General features: G+C 34.0%; 1 non-coding gene across 1 annotated transcript; it reads left to right on the top strand.

Annotated features, from left to right (window-relative positions):
* The first annotated feature begins 5,797 nt into the window (after window positions 1-5,797).
* Gm22509 lies at window positions 5,798-5,904 on the top strand. Its single transcript, XR_003947643.1, has one exon. It is a non-coding gene; the product is annotated as a U6 spliceosomal RNA (small nuclear RNA).
* Window positions 5,905-6,288: the final 384 nt, after the last annotated feature.

Here is a 6,288-nt window from a genome sequence, read left to right as displayed (position 1 = left end):
AGCTAGATCACAGAGGCAGCAGCATCTAGTGGTTTCAGGAAGTTATAAGAAAATATTGCTGAGGCGTTAAAAGGAAGCTAGTCTGTCCTCCTCTGAAGGTAATCCTACTTACAGGAAAACTAAGGTAGACATTATGAGGCCTTCTGCTTGTATCCTCCATGCCTAATGACTCCCCAAATGCATACATACCTATGCTGTACTATTCACACCATAAGTAGTTGAGTGAAATGCAGAATCCTGGAAAATCCAAATCCTTGGCATTTTCTCCACCTGGTGGAGGTTGTAATGGTTATGGAGCTGACAGTCTTGGGCAAGCTGAACATTTCCACTTGAATATTTAAAAATTTATATTAACGGGCCTGTATTTTCTGTGTTTTATGACATAAATATACATAATGTTCAAATTTTTAGTTCTAAACAGCAAATTTTTCAACACCTTTTATACCTTCAATGTTCTTTACTTTTTGAGATTACTTTATCAGTATTTTCTCAAATTTTTAGAGATTTATCATTTTTATACATTTAACCATTGTGATCCAGTTCAGTTCCTATTATCTATGTATACATTTATCTGTCATCTATCTATCTATCTATCTATCTATCTATCTATCTATCTATCTGTCTGTCTGTCTGTCTGTCTGTCTGTCTACCTATCTATCTATCTAAATTTTGTCTATTAATCTATTATCTATTAATGGTCTACTATCTCTCTATATCTATCTATCTATCTATCTATCTATCTATCTATCTATCTATTTATCTATCTATAATGTATGTACTTATATATTATCTGTTATCAATCAACTGTCTACTATCTATATCATCTATATACTATCTACCATCTATTTATATTCATAATTATCATCTTTCAACTGTCTATCATCATTCAAATATATATATCTTCTTATCATTTATTTATCTATTTATCTATTATCTACTTATCTCATGAAAGATTAAAAAACACAATATATTCTCTTGCCCCAGAAGCTCATTAGTCAATATCAATAGTTTGCAGTCATTTCTGCTCTTGTTTTTCTAAATCTGTTGCAGGGTTATCTGTTCTGTTCCCCTGATCTGTCTGCAAGTTTTCATGCCAATATCACACTGATTTTAATTATTGGCTCTTAGAATAGAATAAGTCCTCTTGTTTCAGTATTTCTTCTTCATTTTCATTATTTTTGATAGTTCCCTGCTGATTTTTTGAGATGTAATTTTGAACAATTTTTTGTTACAAAATAGATTCCATTGGGATTTCATTTAGAGATTATATATACAAATTGATTTGGGAAGAATTTGTATCATTGCAGTACTTAATCTTCCCAGTAGTATAATTTAAATTTTATGGATGCAAAAATATAAAACTGTTTTATTCTGGTACTTTTTTAAAAAAATGGTTGTATCTAAATCTTAAATACTCCAGGACAGTTTGTCTACTGTGTGGATGGATGAGTGGCTCTTTAACTTGTCTTCCCCATCACATCCTGTTGGTTCCCTTATGAGAACCTTCATTGAGATGAGCAGAAGCTAACAGTGAACACGGTTTATTAACCTTGTTCAAGAAATAGCTTTAGTCAAAAAATGTAGTAGACTCCTCTGCATATATAGATGACTTTCTAACTGATCTGTTTTCCAATGAGGTAACTAACATCTGTGCTCTATAGTACAGTCTCACATTTGTGGACTGATTTGTCTCTTTCTTCTTATTTTGCCAAGGACATGGGACCCAATATATGTAAAAGTTGAGAAGTTGTTGAAAGGGAGATTGACTCTAAGGTTTAACACTTAGGCTTTCCAAAGTGGAAAGGAATGAAACTGAAGTTTAGCTTTGAAAGAATCTATAGTAACTTTCTAGGGAAGTCATTGTGATTTTATAGTCCTTTAGGCCAAATTGGATGTGGGGCCAGGGAGACAATTCAGTTGTAAAGTCCCTGCCTTCAAGAATAAAGTCCTAAGTTTAGATACCTGGCATCCACTTAGAAGCCAGGCATGGTTCTGGTGGTAGATGTCTATACCTCTAGCATGGGAGGGAGAACCAGGGCAGACACAGGTAGATCCTAGGGGCTTGCTGGCTAGCTTGTAGCTGAAATGCTATGTTCATTGTTCAGTGAGGGACCTTGTCCCAAATTAACAAACAAAAAAGGGTAGAGATCAACAGAAGTAGACACTCTGATCTTGATCTCTGTCTTCTATACACAAGTGCACTTTCATACCTCCATACACAGACATATGTAAATTGTCACAAGATACAAACTTACACATACAAAACAAAAAATTAAAATCATTGATATGCTTGTAGAGATGATTTTAAAAAGCAAATACTTCCCAATGGACATTTTTTTATTCACTATGAATGTTAAATGCTTTTTTTTCCCTTTTGGAAGGAAGTTGTTGAAGGAGACAGCTGGAAAAATACAAGATCAACTGTCAACATATTGCAGGCCTGGTGGTTGTAGAGGTTGAGAGGTCTGTGTTTCATTCCTGACCTCCCAAAGCTATGCAGTTGTTAGAAACAATGGGGCAGCATCAGATTCTGGTGACAGCCTTTGATAGCTGTAGAAAGTACATAATTTTTAAAATATAAATTGGAGTTTCAGACACTCAGCAGATCTGTGAGTGAGAGAATTTAGATGCAAACATATCACTTGCTTATAATACCTGATTCCTGCCTTCTTTGATGTCTTTCCCAAATACTTCTGAAAAGTTATTTGTAGATTCATGCTAAAATTAGTATGGATCTGTTTTCTCTCCAGTAATTCACACATAGAGTATCTGCCTAATTGGTATATGGTTTGAAACATGTATGCATGTATTATTTATGACAGAAATTGAACATTGTAGCTTTATAAATCACCCTCTATAATCTCTCTTTTAAAATGAAGAATGAGTTTATGGATTCTTTCAGTTTTAGAGTATTGTGACCAGAGAGTGGCCGGTGGGCAAGAACAGTGAGATAGATAGTACACTGTTAGGTAGGAGCCCCTGTGATGCCTGGAAAATTCAACGAAGAAATCACCTTAGAGTCAGAATAGTCACAATTGCTAGCAACAGATCAATGCATGCATGTGTGCATGCGTTTGCTCCACAGAGGACTTGAGAACAGCACTCAGAGGCTATTTTCTAACCAAACTGCTTAACATTCCAGAAGGTTTCCTTTGGTCTCTTCAGATATGGTATTCTACTGCATCTTTGTAACTTTCCTCAGTGCTTGCTTGTTTTAGATCTATTTTTAATGATAGAATATCTTTTTCTCCTTTTTCCTATACTTCAGGAAAATGTTGTGAAAAAGATGTTCTAGACATTTTAAATTTTCTCTCAATTATTTTATTTATGCTTTCACCTATTTGTTTATTGTTACTTATTATTGGTTTGGGCTTTGTGGGGGACTACTTATTTTACATGCAGCTTGAAATTAGAACTTTTTCAGAAATTATACTGCATGACAGTTCTGGATGAGAGCAATCTCTCATCTTCACATTGGAAAGACTGATGCTGTCTCCAGATGCGGATCCTCCAGGATGTGCATATTTCAGAGCTATATCAATATGCATTACATAACTAATGTCTGCAGGCTGTTATTCTTCATCTATTTTAAACATAACTTATTATTATCAGGAGATGAGTTTGTGATTAAAAACAGGAGATCATTCACAGAACTACCAGGCAGACATAAATGGTGATAAAATGTACTGGTTTTAAAAGTTGACTGGCACTGTAGGAATGCCTTGGTTATCAATAGTTTAGGGCTCGGCTTTGCAATTCTCCTTTCTCTTTCATAAATAAGTGTATAAACACATGACTCATTTGCCCTCCACTTCTCCTTCGCTGATCAATGTTTGTCAGACCTCAGCTTGGGCAACTACAAAAATGAAGCATTGTAAATCTTCTGGAAGTTCAGTAAAGGTAGGAGCTCAATGATAGCTGTAGAATAGTAATTATTATTAAAGCACATCCATTTTGCTACTATGATCCATGCCAAGAAGCACTCCCAAGGACTCAGTCACATTTTATCTCAAAGAAGCTTGTATGTAAAATGTCAAAATAAAATAGATCATGCAGCTGAAGGGTGGTGGTGGTAAAACCCAGACAAATAAACAGGTGTGATTGGAGCTGTTAAACCAACAGACTTGCAACAGAATCTGTTTGTCATTCAGGATTTTTCCATCTTCTGAGGTATATGTATTGTGAAATAAGTGATTATAAATTCATAAAGACATCAAGTTAAAAAGTACAAACCTACTCACTCATTTATCCATGTTTCTTGTGGCTACTCACAAGCACAATGGTGGAGGTCCCTTTTTAAATACAGATGCATACTACAGACATGCCATGGTGAATATTGTATTTCAGAGAACAACCTGTTAGTTATACTACATACATAGAGAAAGTTTCAGAGACATTATCCACATCCCCTTTATGTGTCCATACTTATTTTAATCCAGTATTATTTTAAAAATATATTTTTATAATAAAAATGTATATCAATTCACAAACAGTTCTTAAAAGCATTTCTTCAATAATACTTGTGTAATAGTGAGTATCTATGGAAAGAAACTGATAAAATAAAAATAGTCTTAAAAGTTTGATGTTTTAAGAGGTGCCATGACCATATTAAATATGTCTAATCTATGTATATCCAGATAAAACAGAAACAGGTATTTTTGTTCTCAAGGTATTTTCTTCTTACTACTTATTCGTGGTTAAAAATCTTCTTTTCTTCTGTATTTGAAATGTTTTCAGTGTTTTGAAATACTCGAGTATGTCTTCCACATCACAAAGGTAAAAGCACATGATTTTTTCAGCTTATAATAAAATCTATTTGAAGACTGTAGCACAATAATTTTAGAATTAGTACTGAATCTTTTATTTCCTGTATTTCTATGCTCATTTGGAAGACAATTGTGAAATTCAGGGATTTTGTTTAATGTTAAAATCGAATATTTACATAGCAATCCAAACTTGCAATGCTTGGAATCATTTGTAAGGTAATAAATTGTTGTTCACAGTCTTCTTCAGAAATGTAGATACATTGATCACAAAGTTTTCCATATCATGGAAGCAGCCAGTCTCTTGTTGGTATCCGTACATTTCATCAACCTTAATTGGTACTTACTTAGTACTTACTATACTGAGTATATGCCACAGTGCTACACTCCAGAGATAATGTAACCTTAATTAAATGGTATTATTGGCCTCAAAGAATCTATGTATTATCGACACTGAATGTGTCTGCATAGAGTGTGATCTAATCTATAGGTCCAGTAGGCTATGGGTAGGCAGCAGCTTCCACATTTGTGAGAACATAGGCAGCAGTGGTATCTGGTAAACACAAGGGCATTTCTACAGGGGTTGGAGATAATCTAGCTGCTTCATTTTTACAGGTCATGTGTCATTTCCATATGCATATTTTATTGATGTATTGAAAATTCAATAACTAAAATCCAAAATACCTATTATTAAAATATTTTGCTTATTTTAAAAGACAAAATACATTTGATGTTATTGACAATAGTTCATAATTTCTGTCTATTAAACACATCCATCAATTCATAATTGATGTCCTATAGAAGATATGCTGCCTCTGCTTAGGCATTCTTCAAATATTTGTATTTATTCTCCAAATTACTCCATCTGTTTGTCTAAAAGGTATTCCAAACAAATAATTTTCATTGCTTTCAGAATGTGAGATGCAGAACATCCCAACATATAGAATAGTGCATGGATTAAAATATAACTAGGCAAGTGAAAAAAATTCTTCCCATGTTCCTGTTTCTGATAACAGCAAAGAGAGAATAAAAGTGTACTCATTTTGGCAGCACATATACTAAAATTGGAATGATACAGAGAAGATTAGCATGGTCCCTGTGCGAGGATGACACACAAATTTGTGAAGTGTTCCATATTTTTGGAGTACAAGAAGGAAATGAATAACTCCCTTAAAGAAATACAGGAGAACGTATCCAAACAGGTGAAAGAATTGTACAAAACCATCTAGGATCTAAAGTAGAAACAATAAAGAAATCACAAAGGGAGACCACTCTGAAAATAGAAATCCTAGGAAAGAAGTCAGGAGCCATTGATGCAAGTATAATCAACAAAATGCATCAGATAGAAGGGAGAACCTCAGGTGCAGAAGACACCATAGAAAATATTGACACAACAATCAAAGAAAATGCAAAATGCAAACAGATCCTAACCCAAAACATCCAGGAAATGCAGGACACAACCTAAGACCAAACCTAAGGATAATAGAAATAGACAAGAAGGAAGATTTCCAACTTAAAGGGCCAG

This window comes from Mus musculus, chromosome 8, assembly GCF_000001635.26.
Source record: "Mus musculus strain C57BL/6J chromosome 8, GRCm38.p6 C57BL/6J".
Classification (NCBI taxonomy): domain Eukaryota; kingdom Metazoa; phylum Chordata; class Mammalia; order Rodentia; family Muridae; genus Mus; species Mus musculus.
The sequence above is the reverse complement of the archived record's forward strand: the minus strand, read 5'-3'. Positions and strand labels throughout refer to the sequence as shown.